Genomic DNA, 19,150 nt, shown 5'->3' with positions numbered 1-19,150 from the left:
GTCAAGCTGGGTGGAGCCTTCCTCCTTAGGGATCCAAACCCCTTCTGCTGTTCGCCATTGTTCTGGGATCTTCCCCTTTCTCCAGAAGACTCGCAGGATTTTCCACAGCCACAGTAAAAGTTTGGGACAGTTCTTGTACACTTTGTACAAAGTGCCACTTGGTCCAGGAGTGGAGCATGCTCTAGCTTTATGGACAACCTCTTTGATTTCCATCAGCTTCTTTGATTTCCATCAGCTATCTCCCTAATAGAAGATAACAAAAATAATCCTAGATTCCTATTTAATACTGTAGCAAAATTAACCAGGAGTAAGTCCACTGTAGACACATGCACACCTGCAGTATGTAGTAGCAACGACTTCATGAATTTTTTTAATGACAAAATTGAGAATATCCGACAAAAAATTCAAACTACTAATTTAAGGTCAGACAATGAAAGTGACCTTGTAGTTAACTATATATAACTGTATCAGATCATCAGTTAGAATGTTTTACTCCCCTTAAAGAAACTGAATTGCTTTCATTAATCTCTGCATCAAAAGCCTCAACTTGCGTACTAGATCCCTTACCTACACGTCTATTCAAACAGATAATACCTGAAGTAATTGAACCGCTTCTAAAAATAATAAATTCTTCTCTTATGATTGGCTATGTACCCAAATCCTTTAAACTAGCAGTTATCAAACCCCTGATTAAAAAACCTGACCTTGATCCCTGTCAGCTGTCCAATTATCGGCCAATATCAAACCTCCCCTTTATCTCCAAGATCCTTGAAAAAGCTGTGGCACAGCAGTTATGCTCATATTTACATAGGAATAACATCCATGAAATGTATCAGTCAGGATTTAGACCTCATCATAGCACAGAGACAGCACTGGTTAAAGTAGTAAACGACCTACTGTTGGCGTCTGATCAGGGCTGTGTCTCGCTACTTGTGTTGCTTGACCTTAGTGCAGCATTTGATACCATTGATCATTCCATTCTTCTGGATAGACTAGAAAATGTTGTGGGAGTTAAGGGAATGGCCCTCTCCTGGCTCAGGTCTTATCTAACTGATCGTTATCAGTATGTTGATATAAATGGTGATATTTCTAGACGTACTGAGGTAAAGTTTGGTGTTCCACAAGGTTCTGTCTTGGGGCCACTGCTTTTTTCTCTATATATGTTACCTCTGGGTGATATTATTCATAAACATTGTATTAGTTTCCACTGTTATGCTGATGACACACAGTTGTATGTCTCTGCAAAACCTGATGAGAGACACCAGCTTTATAGAATTGAGGAATGTGTTAAGGACATTAGACACTGGATGCTTATTAATTTCCTTCTGCTTAACTCTGACAAGACTGAAATACTTGTACTAGGACCACATACAGCTAGAAGTAAGTTTTCTGATTACACAGTGACTCTGGATGGCCTTTCTGTTTCTTCACGTGCAGCAGTAAAAGACCTCGGAGTGATTATTGACCCCAGTCTTTCATTCGAAACTCACATTGATAACATCACCCGGATAGCTTTCTTTCATCTCAGAAATATTGCAAAGATAAGAAATTTAATGTCATTACATGACGCGGAAAAACTAGTCCATGCTTTCGTTACCTCCAGGTTGGATTATTGTAATGCCTTACTGTCTGGATGTTCCAATAAGTGCATAAACAAGCTCCAGTTAGTTCAAAATGCAGCAGCAAGAGTCCTTACTAGAACTAGAAAATATGACCACATCACGCCTGTCTTATCCACACTACATTGGCTACCAATCAAATTTTGTATTGATTATAAAATACTACTATTGACCTTTAAAGCACTAAATGGTCTTGCACCACAGTACCTGAGTGAACTTCTGCTCCTCTATGATCCGCCACGCCTACTTAGATCAACAGGTGCAGGCTATCTGCTGGTACCTCGTATAGTGAAGGCTACATCAGGGGGCAGAGCCTTTTCTTACAAAGCTCCACAGTTATGGAACAGCCTTCCAAGTAATGTTCGGGAATCAGACACAGTCTCAGCATTTAAGTCTAGGCTGAAAACATATCTGTTTAGTCAAGCCTTTTGTTAATGGTGTTTATGAGGTAAAGGTGTAGATCTAGAGGGTCCTCAGACATAGAGTGTTTTGGTAAACTGGGATGTATGGATGCCGTCAGTCCCCACTCGCTTGCTCACCCAAGTTTGTTGACGGTGTAGTGGCTGGCTGCTTTATGTCCCGGGGCTCCCTCATGCCCGTGTTACCTTCTGGCTCTCCCCTTTTAGTTATGCTGTCATAGTTAGTTGCCGGAGTCCCTGCTTGTACTCAGTGCAATATGTATACTGTTCCTACTTATTCAGGTGACATTGGGCATACCTGCGTTTTCTCCCCCCCACCAAATCTGTCCCTCTGAGTTACATGGCGTCAACAGGAAATCTTTTGGTGGAGAGGGTGGAGACCTCGACTGGCTATCGTAGCCTGCAGGGAATCGGCCGTCAGACATTCTGTTGCATGTCCCAGACCCGGTGAAATGTAACTGAATTGTCTTGGCCAGCCCTATGGGTCCCATCTGCATCTCATCATTGCTGAGGAGTGTGCTCCCATCACCCAATCAAGCATCCAGCCAGAGCAGGTCATGATATTTTTTAACCATATTAACATGCCATTGTTGTGTATTATGCCTGATGTCAAGACTCTCGTCTCTGCGAGCCTACCACACAGATTTAATACTTGTGTCATTTTTACGGCATACCTAACAACCTGTGTTTTCTCTCTCTCCCCCTCCCCCATCTGTCCCTCTGAGTTACATGTTGGTCCTGGGATTGAGATGCTGGCCTCTTCTGCCCCTCGGACCTGCTTGATCCATCCTGGTGCCCTGTGTCTGGTCGGAGTTTTATCGCATCACTCCTGTGAAGGACGGCCCCATGAGGACAGTTGAGGGTTATACCTGGAGGATGCTCTGGATTCTTACAGTAATGCTTTTATGGCTGAGGCAGTTGACTTGCTAACTTTAGGACTGCAGTTGTCATGAACAGTTTTGCACTCAAGTTTCCATCAATGAAGAGTTATAACATCAACGAAACTGTCTTCATGTTAAAACTGTTAATGTTATAGTCATGCTGTCTGTTGTTGCCCAAATGAGGATGGGTTCCCTTTTGAGTCTGGTTCCTTTTGATGTTTCTTCCTCATGTCGTCTGAGGGAGTTTTTCCTTGCCACCATCGCCACAGGCTTGCTCATTGGGGATAGATTAGGGACAAAATTAGCTCATGTTTTAAGTCGTTCAAATTCTGTAAAGCTGCTTTGCGACAATGTTTATTGTTAAAAGCGTTATACAAATAAACTTAAACTTGAAAACTAGAAGAAGGGTCCGGGTACTGAACTGGCCAGCCTGCAGTCCAGATCTTTCACCCATAGAAAACATTTGGTGCATCATAAAACAGAAGCTACGACAAAAAAGACCTAAGACAGTTGTGCAACTAGAATCCTACATTAGACAAGAATGGGTTAACATTCCTATCCCTAAACTTGAGCAACTTGTCTCCTCAGTCCCTAGATGTTTACAGACTGTTGTAAAGAGAAAAGGGGATGTCTCACAGTGGTAAACATGGCCTTGTCCCAACTTTTTTGAGATGTGTTGTTGTCATGAAATTTAAGATCACCTAATTTTTCTCTTTAAATGATACATTTTCAGTTTAAACATTTGATATGTCATCTAAACAATCATCTTTGCAAGTCGTCATCAAGGACACACAAACATCTGACTTGCAGGCCTCCCAACATTCAAGGACAGACGACTCCACTTCTCATCAGATGGATTTCCCAAATAGCATGAAAAAATTGCTTCCTATGGCTACACTCTCTTTTTCTAGTCCAAATTTGTCGCGACAAGCAGTGTACCCAGTTCATCAAAATTGTGTTCGTCCAGGACTTTCAGCTGGCTACAAATCTTTTTCACCATCCAAAAGATACATGTCATCTCCAGTCTTTTCACCCTCAAACCAAATGGAACATTTAGAAAGTCTTGTTTGATGTACTCTGGGTCCCTGCAAATGGATGTAGAAAAAAGCAGGGATCCGATGTTGACACTATTCCTGTGTTGATAAGAAACAGAAAACATAGAGCACATTTAACCCTGGGGGTGAACCAATCTAATCTCCTTCCTGTTTTAAAACAGCATCAGAGTGCACAACCAAATATTACTGTAAAACTAGCCCTTTTGAACATTAGATCACTTTTAAACAAGTCATTTTTAATTAATGATCTTATTTGTAAACACAATCTTGATTTTTTGCTTCTAACCGAAACCTGGCTGGATCAAGCAAATAGTGCTACCACCCTTATCGAAGCAGCTCCCCCAAATTTTAATTTTTTGAATGTTACCCGACAAGGGAAAGGTGGAGGGATCGCAAATATATTCAAAGTCTCTTTTCAATGTAAACAATCCTCACTTGGTGATTTTATGTCCTTTGAACACTTATGTGCACTTGTTACATGCTCTCCTAACATATTATTATTAACTATTTACAGGCCTCCGAGACATTCAGCCAAAGTCTTTCTTGAAGAGTTTGGTGAATTGTTATCAGTCATTTGCTTAGAGTTTGATTGTCTTATTATATCTGGGGATTTTAACTTGCATGTAGATAATACTGATAACATTTATGCCAAAGAACTATTTGCAATTATTGATAACTTTAACCTAGTACAACATGTACAGGGGCCGACCCACTCTCGTGGTCATACTCTTGACCTCGTCATCACAAAGGGTCTTACTGTTTCTTATACTGTTGTTGACCTGGCCTTATCTGATCATTTCTGTGTTTTCTTTGAAGTTTCTATGTCTCCTCACATTCAGAATAGCTCAACGACTATAGGCAGGAGAGTCATAAACAACAACACGTGCTCTTTTTAAGCAAGCTCTCTCTCAGAACTCAACCAAAATGTCAGACTCTATAGATGATTTACTGGAATTTTTTAATTTAAATATGACCCAAATTATGGATGATATTGCTCCATTCAAAATAAAAAGAGTCAATGATAAGCAGAAAGCACCATGGAAGCAGTACCCGGCTGTTAAACTGCTAAAGAGAGAATGTAGAAAGACTGAAAGAAAATGGCGCAAATCTAAACTTCACATCCATTATCAAATCCATAAAGAGATGCTTTGTAATTATAATTATGAAATTCGTAAAGCAAGACAGTCTTTCTTCTCCAATATCATCAGCAGGAATATGAACAATGCCCGTGTGCTATTTTCAACAGTAGAGAAGCTAACTAATCCCCCACCACAATTAGCACCTGAACTTCTCTCAGTTAATAAATGCAATGAGTTTGCATCCTTCTTCAAAGGTAAAATTGATAAAATACGGCAGAATATTTCTCATAATATATCTCAGTTGCAAAAAATTGAAAAACTTCAATCACCAATGACACAGATAGATAACTTTAACACAATGTCAGAATTTTGTTTAATTGATTATGAGACTCTTGAAAAAACTGTACAAAATCTCAGTTCCTCAACATCTGAACTGGACATTCTGCCCACCAACTTTTTTAAGTCTGTTCTTCATCTTATAATTACAGATGTGCTTCAAATTATAAATACATCCTTGGAGACTGGTGTTGTTCCTGTGTCCCTAAAAAAAGCTGTTGTAAAGCCCCTTCTTAAAATAAATAATCTGGATCCTTCAGTGTTAAATAATTACAGGCCAATATCAAATCTACCATTCATCAGGAAAATCCTGGAAAAAATTGTCTTCAATCAATTAACTGCCTTCTTGATATCAAACAGCCGTTTTGATAATTTTCAGTCAGGATTTCGTGCCAGTCATAGCACTGAAACAGCGCTGATTAAAGTTATAAATGACATACGTCTTAATACTGATGCAGGCAAAACATCGGTCCTGGTATTACTGGACCTCAGTGCAGCTTTTGATACTGTTGATCACAACATACTGCTATATCGACTTGAACACTGGGTTGGATTGACTGGTAAAGTTATCAATTGGTTAAAATCATACTTAAAAGATAGAAGCTTCTTTGTTACCCTGGGAAATTGTTCCTCAACGTCAATGCCCTTGACCTGTGGTGTCCCCCAGGGGTCGATTCTTGGACCATTACTTTTCAACCTTTATATGCTCCCACTTGGGCAAATTATCAATAAAAATTCAATTTTGTATCACTGCTATGCAGATGATACCCAAATTTATTTTGCTCTATCACCTAATGATTATGCCCCCCCTGAATGTCTCTACCAGTGTATCGATCAAATCAATAGCTGGATGTCACAAAATTTTCTTCAGCTGAACACAGATAAAACAGAAGTAATTCTATTTGGAAAAAAAGATGAAAGACTCAGGATTACCACTATTCTTGACACAAAAGGGATTAAAACTAAAGAAATGGTTAAAAATCTTGGTGTTTTCATTGACAGCGAGCTAAACTTTGACAGTCACATGAAAGCAATCACTAAAACGGCATTTTATCACCTAAAAAACATTTCCAAACTAAGAGGACTTATGTCAAAACATGATCTGGAAAAACTAATACATGCCTTCATCTCTAGTAGGGTTGATTACTGCAATGGCCTTTTCACAGGCCTGCCAAAAAAGACCATCAAACGACTTCAGCTGATTCAAAATGCAGCGGCTAGGGTTCTCACACGAACAAAAAGAACAGAGCACATTACTCCAATTCTAAGGTCCCTTCACTGGCTTCCAGTAAGCTACAGAATTGACTTTAAAGCATTGCTGCTGGTGTACAAATCTCTAAATGGTACAGGGCCCAATTACCTCTCTGATATGTTGCAGCGACCTAACCCAATCAGATCTACCAGATCGCAACAGAAAAATTTACTATTAAAACCAGTTGTTAAAACAAAGTGTGGTGAAGCAGCTTTTAGCTACTATGCAGTACAGCTATGGAACCAACTGCCAGAGGACATTAAAAATGCTCCTGCTGTTGGCAGCTTCAAATCTAGGTTAAAGACCAAGTTGTTTTCAGATGCTTTCTGTTAAATAATTAATATTTTTACATTTTTTATAATCTTTACTTTCTCTGCATGTTTTAAATTTACTTTAACTTTATTCTATTTTATTCTGCTAGTTTTTTTTCCCTTTCTCTTTCTTTTTCTCCTTTTTCTTTTTGGCATTTTAATATTTTATTTCTACTGTTGTTTAATTCTTATTATTTTCTTTTAATTCTTTTAATTCTTTTAATTAATTATTTTAGAATAAAGATAAAATTATTTTATGTAATTTTATTTCTCTATTGTTTACTGTTTTGTTTTTACTTCTGTAAAGCACATTGAACTGCCATTGTGTATGAAATGTGCTATATAAATAAACTTGCCTTGCCTTGCGTTCTATTCTGAATAAAATATGGAATTTTGAAACTTCCACATCATTGCATTCCGTTTTTATTTACAATTTGTACTTTGTCCCAACTTTTTTGGAATCGGGGTTGTACTCCAGTTTTTACAAATGGGAGTAAATTATTATTGGTTATTAAGAACATGAAACAAAAAGGTTTTTTTTTTTTAAGTTAGCAAAAGGAATATTTAAGTTGATAAAGAACAGGAAAATGATTGTTGTAATTTTTTGGTCATGACATTTTTTTCCATTTAATTTTTTTCTTTTCCAAAATGCCATGTGAAAATCAAATCGTGAACCCAATATGTGAATTGAATCATGAACTGAGTGAATTGTTAAATGCCTACTTGGTAATATAGAGCAAACATAATTGGATATCATGTTAATGTAAAATTGTTGAGATGATTAAAATCATTCTATTGCGCAAGTCTTTTGTATGAGTGTGAAAGTCAAGTTTATTTTTTATAGCGCTTTTAACAAGACATTGTCAGAAAACAGCTTTACAGAATTTTAGTGACTTTAAACATGAGCTAATTTTATCCCTAATCTATCCCCAACGAGCAAGCCTGTCAGCATATACATGTCAGTAAGTGTTGAAACTGTTCCTCTTTGCGGATGCTGTTTATCAATGTTTGATATATGCTGCCATACATCAAGAAAAGGTTTCTGTGACCAATTTACCTGCAGTACCTACTATCTGACCTCTTTGAAATTAGGTTAGTTGAAGTTAACTTCTACTTTCTTCCCTCAGACACTTCTACTGGCCTCTCATCACGCACTGCAGAATTCTTATCAGTGGATCCATTTTCCCCTCCCATCACCCATGAATTTTACAAGACTGAGTCACTATACATGCTAGAGCTGTCCTCACATCAAGTTCTTGTAATCTGGACAATTCTCTATTGGGGATAGTTCTGGAGCTAGCTTTGCTCGCACATGTAGGTTCCTCATTTACATCAGAACATTTCTCTCCACACTGGGCCATTCAGGTGCTTGTTAATTCTTTTGCTGCCTTGAGATTAATCTATCACAACAGGTTCCTGGCAGGTTTTCTCCTGTGTCCCTTCAGACCACTGCAAACAGCCTTGTGTGCCTTGTTTCTTTAAGTATTTCCACACCATACAACTGTAGCCTAAAAAGCCCAAATTGGACCAGCCTACACAGACCTTAAGGCATTTATCAAGCCCATCTCTGTCAAGGTTCAATTTGACCTGCCATCCCTCAAGCTAGAAAGAAGACATGCCTCAGACCTCCCCTAGGTGTCTGAACAGCTGAGTCACTGGCTGCTTTCAAATAAAAACTGAAGACCTGCCTCTTTACTAAATACTTAAGCACGCACTAAACCTACACTGACGACAAAATAAAAACTCCTTGTCTTGTACTTTGCTTCCAATAATTCCCCCTTAAATTCTGGTATTCTTCTTAAACTCTTTGTACTGGCATGTGCATGTTTTTGTCCACCCCCTGGCTCTCAAAATTTCTGGGTTCAGCACTGGGACATTACAAGGGTCTCAACAAAGCATGAATTACTGAAAATATGAAGCTTGAAGCTTGTTCCTGTGGTGTATTCATGGAGAAGAAAGTTTAGCAAAGGGAATAAATTACTGTGCACTGTTCTAGGTGACATTTGAACGTAATTGTGGTTTGTAGTTATTTTATATTATATTCATAACACTATAGGTATACACAACCCTACAAAGTGTTTTCATCTTGTATAGAAACCACATGCATTTATGTATCTCCAATTTTTTTCATCTTGTATAGAAACCACATGCATTTATGTATTTCCAATTTTTTTCATCTTGTATAGAAACCACATGCATTTATGTATTTCCAATTTTTTTCCACTTCTATTTGTATACAGGGTTTTGAGATTTTCAAAATCTCCAAACTGACACTTACAAAATTGTTTTTAAAAAGGCAAATTTAACTTTAAGCAAGTTAAAAAAAATCAGGGTCAGAAATGAACTGTGTATATACTTCCAAAATATAGGATGTACAGTCCCCTCCAAAAGTATTGGAACGGCAAGGTCAATTCCTTTGGTTTTTTTTTTTGTACACTGAAGACATTTGGGTTTCAGATCAAAAGATAAATATGAGACAAAAGTTCAGAATTCCAGCTTTTATTTCATGGTATTTACATCTAGATGTGTTAAACAACTCAGGACAGAGCACCTTTTCTTTGAACCCACCCACTTTTCAAGTGAGCAAAAGTATTGGAACATGTGACTGATGGGTGTTTCTAGTTGCTCAGGTGTTGCCTTTTAGATTGATTGCTGAAACTTTAAATAGTTCTTGTTTTTGGCTTTGGGTTTCACCTGTGAAAACTGTATTTGCGGCTAAGCAAACATGAAGACCAGAGAGCTGTCAGTGGGAGAAAAGCAAACCATTTTGAAGCTGAGAGAAGAGGGAAAATCGATCAGAGCTATTGCACAAACACTGGGCATAGCTAGTACAACAATTTGGAATGTACTGAAAAAGAAAGAAACTACTGGTGTACTGAGCAACAAACATTGAACAGGTCGGCCAAGGGTAACAACAGCAGTTGATGACAGAAACATTGTGAGAGCTGTGAAGAAACACCCAAAGACAACAGTCAGTAACATCACTGACAAACTCCACAGGGCAGGGGTGAAGGTATCACAATCCACTGTTTGAAGAAGACTTCGAGAGAAGAAATATAGAGGCCATACCACAAGAAGCAAACCACTCATCAGCAAAAAGAATCAGAAGGCTAGATTGAATTTTGCAAAGAAGTACAGAGATCAGCCACAAAAGTTTTGGGACAAAGTTTTATGGACTGATGAGACCAAGATTAACCTCTACCAAAGTGATGGAAAGGCCAACGTATGGAGAAAGAAAGGATCTGCTTATGATCCAAAACATACAAGCTCCTCTGTGAAGCATGCTGGAGGTAATGTCATGGCTTGGGCTTGCATGGCTGCTTCTGGAACGGGCTCACTAGTCTTTATTGATGTAACTCATGATGGTAGCAGCAGAATGAATTCTGAAGTCTACAAAACAATTTTGTCTGGCAATTAACAGAAAAATGCATCCAAACTAATTGAGAGAAGCTTCATCATGCAACAAGACAATGACCCAAAACACACTGCCAACACAACAAAGGACTTCATCAGGGGGAAAAAATGGAAGGTCTTGGACTGGCCAAGTCAATCACTGGACCTTAACCCAATAGAGCATGCATTTTACCTCCTGAAGAGGAGACTGAAGGGAGAAACCCCCAGAAACAAACAACAACTGAAAGAGGCTGCAGTAAAGGCCTGGAACAGCATTTCAAATGAAGAATGCAACAGCCTGATGAAGTCAATGGGTCACAGGCTCAATGCAGTTATTGCAAGTAAGGGTTATGCCACCAAATATTAAATGTTATTCACTTTAAGTTAATTTAATAATGTCTGTTCCAATACTTTTGCTCACTTGAAAAGTGGGTGGGTTCAAAGAAAAGGTGCTCTGTCCTGAGTTGTTTAACACATCTAGATGTAAATACCATGAAATAAAAGCTGGAATTCTGAACTTTTGTCTCATATTCATCTTTTGATCTGAAACCCAAATGTCTTCAGTGTACAAAAAAAAAACAAAGGAATTGACCTTGCCGTTCCAATACTTTTGGAGGGGACTGTATATTCAAATACTTGTCAACTTTCAAGCTCCTTATGAAAAAACCACGTATAATTAAATACAGTGCTCCTTTTCTTTGAATGGTTTTCCAGAGTGACGATTGAAAGAAATAAACATTAATATTCCTAAACCTCTTGTAATTCAATAATGTTTTATTAGTCCTTGTATCCTGAAGTACTCTTAGAGCAAGGTCAGCATTATAGGGTTGCTCCAGTTACTGGGAACTTGCATTTGAAACAGTATGGTATCATCATTTCACAAATTTCAGTAGTTAACATGTCTGCATGTTGTTGCTTTTTTCACTGTACTTTGAAATGCACCTTGAAGAGTTCGCTCTTTCACCCATTTTTTCAGACTAAGCTGACAGCTTGTGGGCATGAAGCAAGTCTAACACTAACAGTGGAAGAGCTCTTCCTCTGACCAGTGAGCATGTTACACTGCTTCAAGTTCTAGCCAAGTTTGGGAAGACACTGTGGTTCTGGCAACTGCTGACATTACATTGCATTGCTGAAATTTGTTGAGAAACAAGGCTCGCTGAGTAAGATATGGTGATATGTTGCTTTTAGGACAAGCGATAGTGGAGAGGTGGAATTTCCTTCTACACCTTTGTGGAAATTGTGTCTCAAGTCACATGAGACAGGAGCAGGCAAAACATCTAACCTGATGAAACATTTGATACATGTACATTCTAATTTCCATGTCCCAAGAACCTGTATCAAATCTGTGCATGTGCAGTGTACATGAATGATCATGTGATATGCGTTTGTAGGTGTGTTACTATGGACGGCAGGAAGTCAATGTTTTCACTCATTTAATGCAGTGTTTAAACAATACAACTTTTGATGTTTATTAATTTCATCAGTTTGTATGAATATTTATTGCACTGGTACTGAACTAGTACCGTGACTGTTCTACCATGCCAGGTACCATACCGGACCAAAAATTTTGGTTCCAAACCAACCCATAAGGGCAACTTTCTCTAAGAAAGTTAGAGAAGCAGCCTTGGGCCCAAAGGGTCAGCAGTTTGATTCGCAGAGCCAGCAGGAAAATCCATGCCTGAAGTCCCTTTGAGCAAGGCACCTAACCCCCAACTGCTCTCCAGGCCTTGGGTATAGTGCTCTGTGTTCATCACTCTAGACAAGAGCGTCTGCTAAATGCCTGCAATGTAATGCAATCTTACAGCATTAAAAAAAAAGCTCCACTGACTTGAACTACCTTATGCAGTTCACGAAGTCTAAACTCTGCAAGCCAAACCTTGTAAAAAGGGCACTGCTGTATATTCACAGGTATATTTTCTCTGATGTGAAACGTATCCACATCAAAAGTATCATTAGGACTTAAGGACATCACTCATCAGAATCTGAAATGCCTTCCTTGTTTCAATTCAGTGACTGCCTTCTTGACATTGAACCTACTGAACCAGAAATCCTTAAACAGGAGATTAAACTGCCATTCAGGCTGTCAATATGGCTTTCACTTTTGAGAGTTGTACTGCCAGGCCAGCCAGAGCACTGCTTGATTTTCAAAGAATTTACACCAATATGAAGGTATTTCACCTCAAAAAAAAAAAAAAAATTAAAAAAGGGTAGGTGAGATCAATTGAATCTTTTCCACTCAGTGGGTGTTCATGCTATGCTGGTTTTACACTTTCCTTTTGCCAAGTCCTTGGTGAATGACCAAAGTGATCAGGTCTTATAAAATAAATAATTTGTTACATTTACATTTTAATTCCAGTTCCATTTACATGACCATTTATCATTGGTATGGAATGTTTCAAGGTTGTTCTTGATACCTGGTCTGAAAGGCAAAGTAGGCTAGACTGCTCAGGACCGCTCCTTAATTGCTGCCAGACTCAAGGATGTAAATAAATTAAATGCTTACATAAAGCCACTGGTGGCTGAAAAGTTTGTTTTTATAGCCGCTTTAAGCTGTGACATGACCCTATGGGAGAAATATCCTCAAATATTTCCCCCTAAGCCTTGCATCACAAGATGATACATCCAGCTTTACCAGCAGTGTCGTGTGGCGCCCGCTAAAGTTGTTAGAGGACTCTGGTACACTGAAACAGGGTAGAGATGACAAGTTTGTTTGACAGAGATTAAGATCAATATAGGCAGACTTTCTTTTGAAATGCACCTTCTTCCAGCTTTATACCTTATGATTACATCTCACCCTCAAGGTTTTCTTTCCAGGTAAAAACAAAGTTGTCCCATGCATCCTTAACTTTGCTTTTGAGGCCTTTATTTGAACCCCATGTGTTTGTCAACCTTCCAACAACCAATCATTTGAAATGTAATTTTCTGTGACATTTTGCTACTTGATTGTGGAGGAATGAACAGAATAGAAAGTCAAACTTACCTGTACAATAGCAAAGCTAACACGAAAGGTCAGTGTTAGTTCACCTTCTGTAAAAGCTCATCTTTCACAAAAGAAAAAAAAATTTTTTGTAAATGTGAATGATGCATTGTTAAGCGAAGGCTCTTGAAAATGGAAACTACAAAATCCTTGTTCAACTTTCAGGGAGGTCAGAGACACAAAACAGGGAACCTTGGCCAGTGAGATTTTTTTTTACAGATATTTGAACATTTAAGAGCAATACATTTTACCTTGTAACTCTGTGTAGAATGGACAAACTTATAACTGAGTGCCATACTTAAAACAGAAGTTTTTCAGTTTCATAACCAGCATCTTTACATTCACAGAAAGTGCCATGATTAGACTGGATAAGATGTCCACCTCCTAGACAAAGAAATCCAAATCCAAGTAATCTCTGGAAAAGTAATGAAGATCTCCATCTATGCTGATACTGCAACCATAAGCGAGTCCTCAAGACATGAGCTACAAGTACAATGTCAGTTAAAACCCCAAAATATATGCAATACAAAATATACACTTACAATCCACTTTAATTGAAACACCGGTACACCTGTACATTTCTGACATCCCAACCTGTAGAAACTCATTTCAGGGAGGTGTCGTGATACCCAACACCCCCCCGATGGGAAAAAATTCATGCCACATGACTTTTTTCCCCATCAGCGGGGGTGGGGGGGGGGGGATGAGTTTCTGCAGGTTGGGATGTCTGTAAACCAATCAGTATGCTCTTTGTCTAGCATGCGCTACATGAACAGGCACACACGCAGTCTCTCTTGCTCTCCCTCGCGCACTCCGTCATATGCGCGATGCAGACATTAATGTTTCGCGTGCATGCTCTTGCTCACTTGCTCTAGATTCCGTGAGATATTATCCAATTTGCGGGCATCAGGGAGCCACTATCAATATGCGGGAGACTCCTGGAACTTCCGGGAGACTTGGGATGTCTGACATTTATGCAGTTATCCAAACAGCCAATCATATGGCAGCAGTGCAAGCAGAAAAAAGGAGAAAAAAAGGGACCCTTGATTGTGGGATGGTTGAGAATTGCAGAAAGTGACAGTTAAAAAGGTAGATATGTCTTTGTGGCAGTTCGTAAGAGTGGGCGGAGCACAGAAGATGGCAGGACAGAACTAAGTTTTGAAATACTTTTTATTTTATACACTTTTCAGTGGTCTTCCAGTAACATACAGACACATGCACACACATCTGGTGTCTGGTTCGGGAGAGAGACCTCCTCTGCTCTTGCTCTCTCCTTAAATAGGGCGCGGTCACTGGGGAAGACACACAAACACACGTTAATTAACATCAGGTGCAGTGATTCTGCCACTTACCTTCCCTGACTCCGCCCTCCGGTCACAGACCGATGCCTGACCACGCCCCCACTGCCACATACCCCCCCCGCCCGACTCAGGCCGGGCGGCTGTCTGGCCTGCAGCCGACTCCCCCCAACAGGAGAGGAAGTCCACCACGACCATCTGCGCCCCTGGCCTGTGGATCACCTTGAAGTTAAAGGGTTGGAGTGCCAGATACCAACGGGTGATCCGCGCATTGGCATCCTTCATGCGGTGGAGCCACTGGAGGGGCACGTGGTCTGAACAGAGGGTGAAAGGGCATCCCAGCAGGTAGTAATGGAGGGCGAGGACCGCTCACTTGATTGCGAGGCACTACTTCTCAATAGTGCTGTAGTGCCCCTCATGCACCAACAGCTTCCTGCTGATATACAGCACTGGACGGTCCTCCCCCTCCACCTCCTGGGACAAAACAGCCCCCAGCCCTCTGTCCAATGCATCCGTCTGTAACAAAGGGGAGAGAAAAGTCAGGGGAGTGTAACAGTGGCCCCCCACACAGTGCAGCCTTTACCTCAGAGAAAGCCCGCTGGCATTGCTCCGTCCACTGGACCGGATCTGGTGCCCCCTTTTTAGTCAGATCAGTCAGCGGGCTGGTGACATCCGAATAATTAGGTATAAACCTACGATAATAGCCAGCCAGCCCCAGGAACTGTCTCACCCCCTTTTTGGTCTTGGGCCTTGGGCAGGCCGCAATTGCTGCTGTCTTGTTAATTTGGGGATGCACCTGCCCGTTGCCCAAGTGGAAGCCCAGATACCGTACTTCCACCTGCCCAATCGCACACTTCTTCGGGTTGGCTGTGAGACCCGCTCGCCTCAGCGACCTAAGGACGGCCCTCAGGTGTTGTAGGTGCCGCGGCCAGTCATTACTATAAATAATGATGTCGAGGTATGCAGCCGCATAGGTGGTGTGGGGGCGGAGGACCCTATCCATCAGCCGCTGAAACGTAGTGGGCGCCCCAAACAGCCCAAAAGGAAGTGTGACAAACTGGTGTAAGCCAAACGGTGTGGAAAAGGCCGTTTTTTCTCGGGATAATGGAGTCAAGGGGATCTGCCAATAACCCTTTGTCAAATCCAGTGTTGAGTACAAGCGAGCCGTGCCTAGTCGATCGAGTAACTCATCAATATGAGGCACTGGGTATGCGTCGAATTTAGACACCGCGTTGACTTTTCTATAGTCTACACAGAACCGGACCGGCCCGTCGGCCTTGGGTACCAAGACCACCAGGCTGCTCCAGTCACTGTGGGACTCCTCGATGATGCCCATTTCGAGCATGGCCTTGAGTTCTTCCCGAACCACTTTTTTCTTGTGTTTGGGTAGCCTGTAAGGGCGGCTACGCACTACCACCCCCGGGGGCGTCTCAATGTGGTGCTCTATGAGGTTGGTGCGGCCGGGCAGGGGCGAGAACACGTCCGAAAACTCGGTCTGCAACTGGGCAACCTCCGCGAGTTGGGTTGGGGAGAGGTGGTCTCCACAGGGGACCGGAGAGGTACATGATGCCAATGCTCCCTTTTGAACCTCTGGCCCCAGCTCCGCCTTCTCCGGAACCAGCAACACCAACGCCACGGGGACCTCCTCGTTCCAGAGTTTGAGCAGGTAAATCTCTAGTGCCCCACCCCTGTCCATTCGCCTCACCTCATAGTCAACGTCCCTGACTCGCCGTGTGACCTCAAAGGGTCCTTGCCACTTGGCGATCAATTTGGAGCTCGATGTGGGCAACACTACAAGTACTTTATCTCCCGGTGCGAACTCCCTAAGGCGCGTACCTGTCGTACAGGCGGGTTTGCCGTTCTTGGGCCTGCTGCAAATTATCCTGGGTTAGGTGTGTGAGTGTGTGGAATTTTGCGCGCAGGTCAATAATGTATTGAATTTAATTTTTACTTGGTGAAGGTCCCTCCTCCCAATTTTCTCGCAGCACATCTAGGATGCCATGTGGCTTACACCCATATAACAATTCAAATGGGGAGAACCCCGTGGAGGCTTGGGGGACCTCTCGCACTGCAAATAACAAGGGTTCAAGCCATTTATCCCAATTATGTGCGTCCTCACTTACGAATTTTTTAATTATATTCTTGAGGGTGCGATTGAACCGTTCAACTAAACCGTCCGTTTGTGGGTGATACACGCTGGTGTGGATCAGCTTAATACCCAACAACCCATACAGTTCATTCAGTGTATGTGACATAAACGAGGTGCCTTGGTCAGTCAGAATCTCTTTCGGGATTCCAACTTGGGAGATGACGCGGAAGAGTGCTTCCGCAATACTGCATGCTGAGATATTGCGAAGAGGCACCGCTTCCGGGTATCGCGTTGCATAGTCCACCAGAACTAAAATAAAGCGGTACCCTCGTGTTGACCGATCTAATGGCCCGATGAGATCCATCCCAATTCTTTCGAACGGGGTTTCGATTAATGGGAGAGGGCACAAAGGCGCTTTTGGAATGGCCACTGGATTTACTAACTGGCATTCGCAGCACGCCGTACACCACCTACGGACATCGCCGCGAATCCCCGGCCAATAGAACCGGGCCATTATTCGGGCTAGTGTCTTATCCTGCCCTAAGTGTCCAGCCATGGGATTAAAGTGAGCCGCCTGGAATACCAATTCCTGGCGGCTCTTTGGAATCAAAAGCTGCATGACTTGCTCTTTAGTCTGAGTGTCCTGTGTCATTCGGTATAATCTATCCTTCATAATTGCGAAGTAGGGGAAGGACGGGGTGGCGTTTGGCTGGAGCGTTTGACCATCGATTACTCTCACTTGGTCAAACGCATGCCGCAGAATCTTGTCTCGCAACTGCTTTAATGGAAAATCCGCAAGGGATTCCCCAATAGAGAGAGGAGGAGCCGGCGGCTTCTCACTCTGACGCAGAGATGACGTAGACGGCTCTGTGACAGCTGCTCCCACCAACGCAACACCAGGACCTCCCCCTGCTAAACTACAGCAGGACTCACTCTTCACTAAATGACTCACTAATTCTCCAAATCCTTGCCAATCAGTTCCCAAAATTATCGAGTGGGTAAGGCAAGGATTAACTGCCGCCTTTACTCTAAATTTTTCCCCTTGAAAAAGAATGTGGACTGACACTAAAGGGTAGTTGTGAACATCCCCATGCACACACAACACCTTCACCAATTGTGCTTCCCCCAATGCCTCATCTTGCACCAGGCTTTGGTGGATTGAGGTCTGATTACAGCCAGAATCCACCAACGCCTGATATGTATCCCCTTGGACACTCACCGGTATGCAATACGCTCCAACCTGATCGAGGGCGGCTCCTGGCACGTCGGGGATCCGAACCACCGCGCCCACCTACATTACCGAGCACTGCTGTTGGAGGTGGCCCGGCTCCCCGCAGCGCCAGCAAACCGGCCTGGGCTTCCTCTTTGCACTGGTGCTCTGGGCCTCACTCACCTGAGGGGGAGGGGAGAGACAGACACAGAAGGGAGAAACGGGAGGGCACCGCAGGTGCGGCGGGCCGGCTGGGGTGGTGCCGGCCCCTGCCTCCGTGGTGGGGGAACGGGGCGAGGATGAGACACAGGAGGAGAGGGAGGGAGAGAGAGAGAGCGAGAGAGAGGAGGAGAGGTTGTCTGCTGTCCTGCCGTCGGGACAGCTGCCAAATGGTCCTCCACCAGCTCGATTGCCTGATCCAGCGATGCCGGGCAGTGGCACTGGACCCGCTCTGTGGTTCCTGCTGGTAAGCGAGCGATGAACTGCTCCAGTACCACCTGATCGATGATTTCCTCGGCGTCGCAGTTGTCGGCCCTCAACCACTGCCAGCAGGTGTCTCAGAGTTGCTGGCCAAATGCGAACGGCCGGCCGACTTCATCCAAGCGCAAAGCGCAGAAGTGCTGTCGTTGTTGCTCAGGGGTGTGCCCCACATGCTGGAGGACGGCCCAGCGAAGGTCCGCGTAGGCCAACCGGCAGTCGGCGGGGAGCTGTAGCGCGGCCAGCTGCGCCTCACCCGTTAGCAGGTGGAGGAGGCGCGCCGCGCGCTGTTCCACAGGCCGTCCTGAGGTCTCTGCTACCTGCTCAAAGAGCATGAGGAAGGCCTCAGGGTCGTCCTGCAGGCCCATCTTCATTAGGGTGAGGTGGGAAGGGCCCGTGGCGGTGGAGTTGGTGGACCCCGCCGATGAGAGAAGGTGCCGGAATGCCTGTCGATCTTCTTGCTGAGCCAACACCAGGGCCTCGAACTGTTGCTCCTGCTCCTTCCGGAGGGCGACTAGCGCCTGGTGCTGGCTCTGCTGGGCCGTGGCGAGGGCGTGGACCAGGTCGGCAAAAGGGAAGGACTCCATGGGGCTGTTCTTCTGCGCTCCACGCCCTGGGTTTCGGCACCACTGTGGCAGTTCGTAAGAGTAGGCGGAGCACAGAAGACGGCAGGACAGAACTAAGTTTTGAAATACTTTTTATTTTATACACTTTTCAGTGGTCTTCCAGTAACATACAGACACACGCACACACA

Source organism: Neoarius graeffei, chromosome 2, assembly GCF_027579695.1.
Source record: "Neoarius graeffei isolate fNeoGra1 chromosome 2, fNeoGra1.pri, whole genome shotgun sequence".
NCBI lineage: Eukaryota > Metazoa > Chordata > Actinopteri > Siluriformes > Ariidae > Neoarius > Neoarius graeffei.
Note: the sequence above shows the minus strand (reverse complement) of the source record.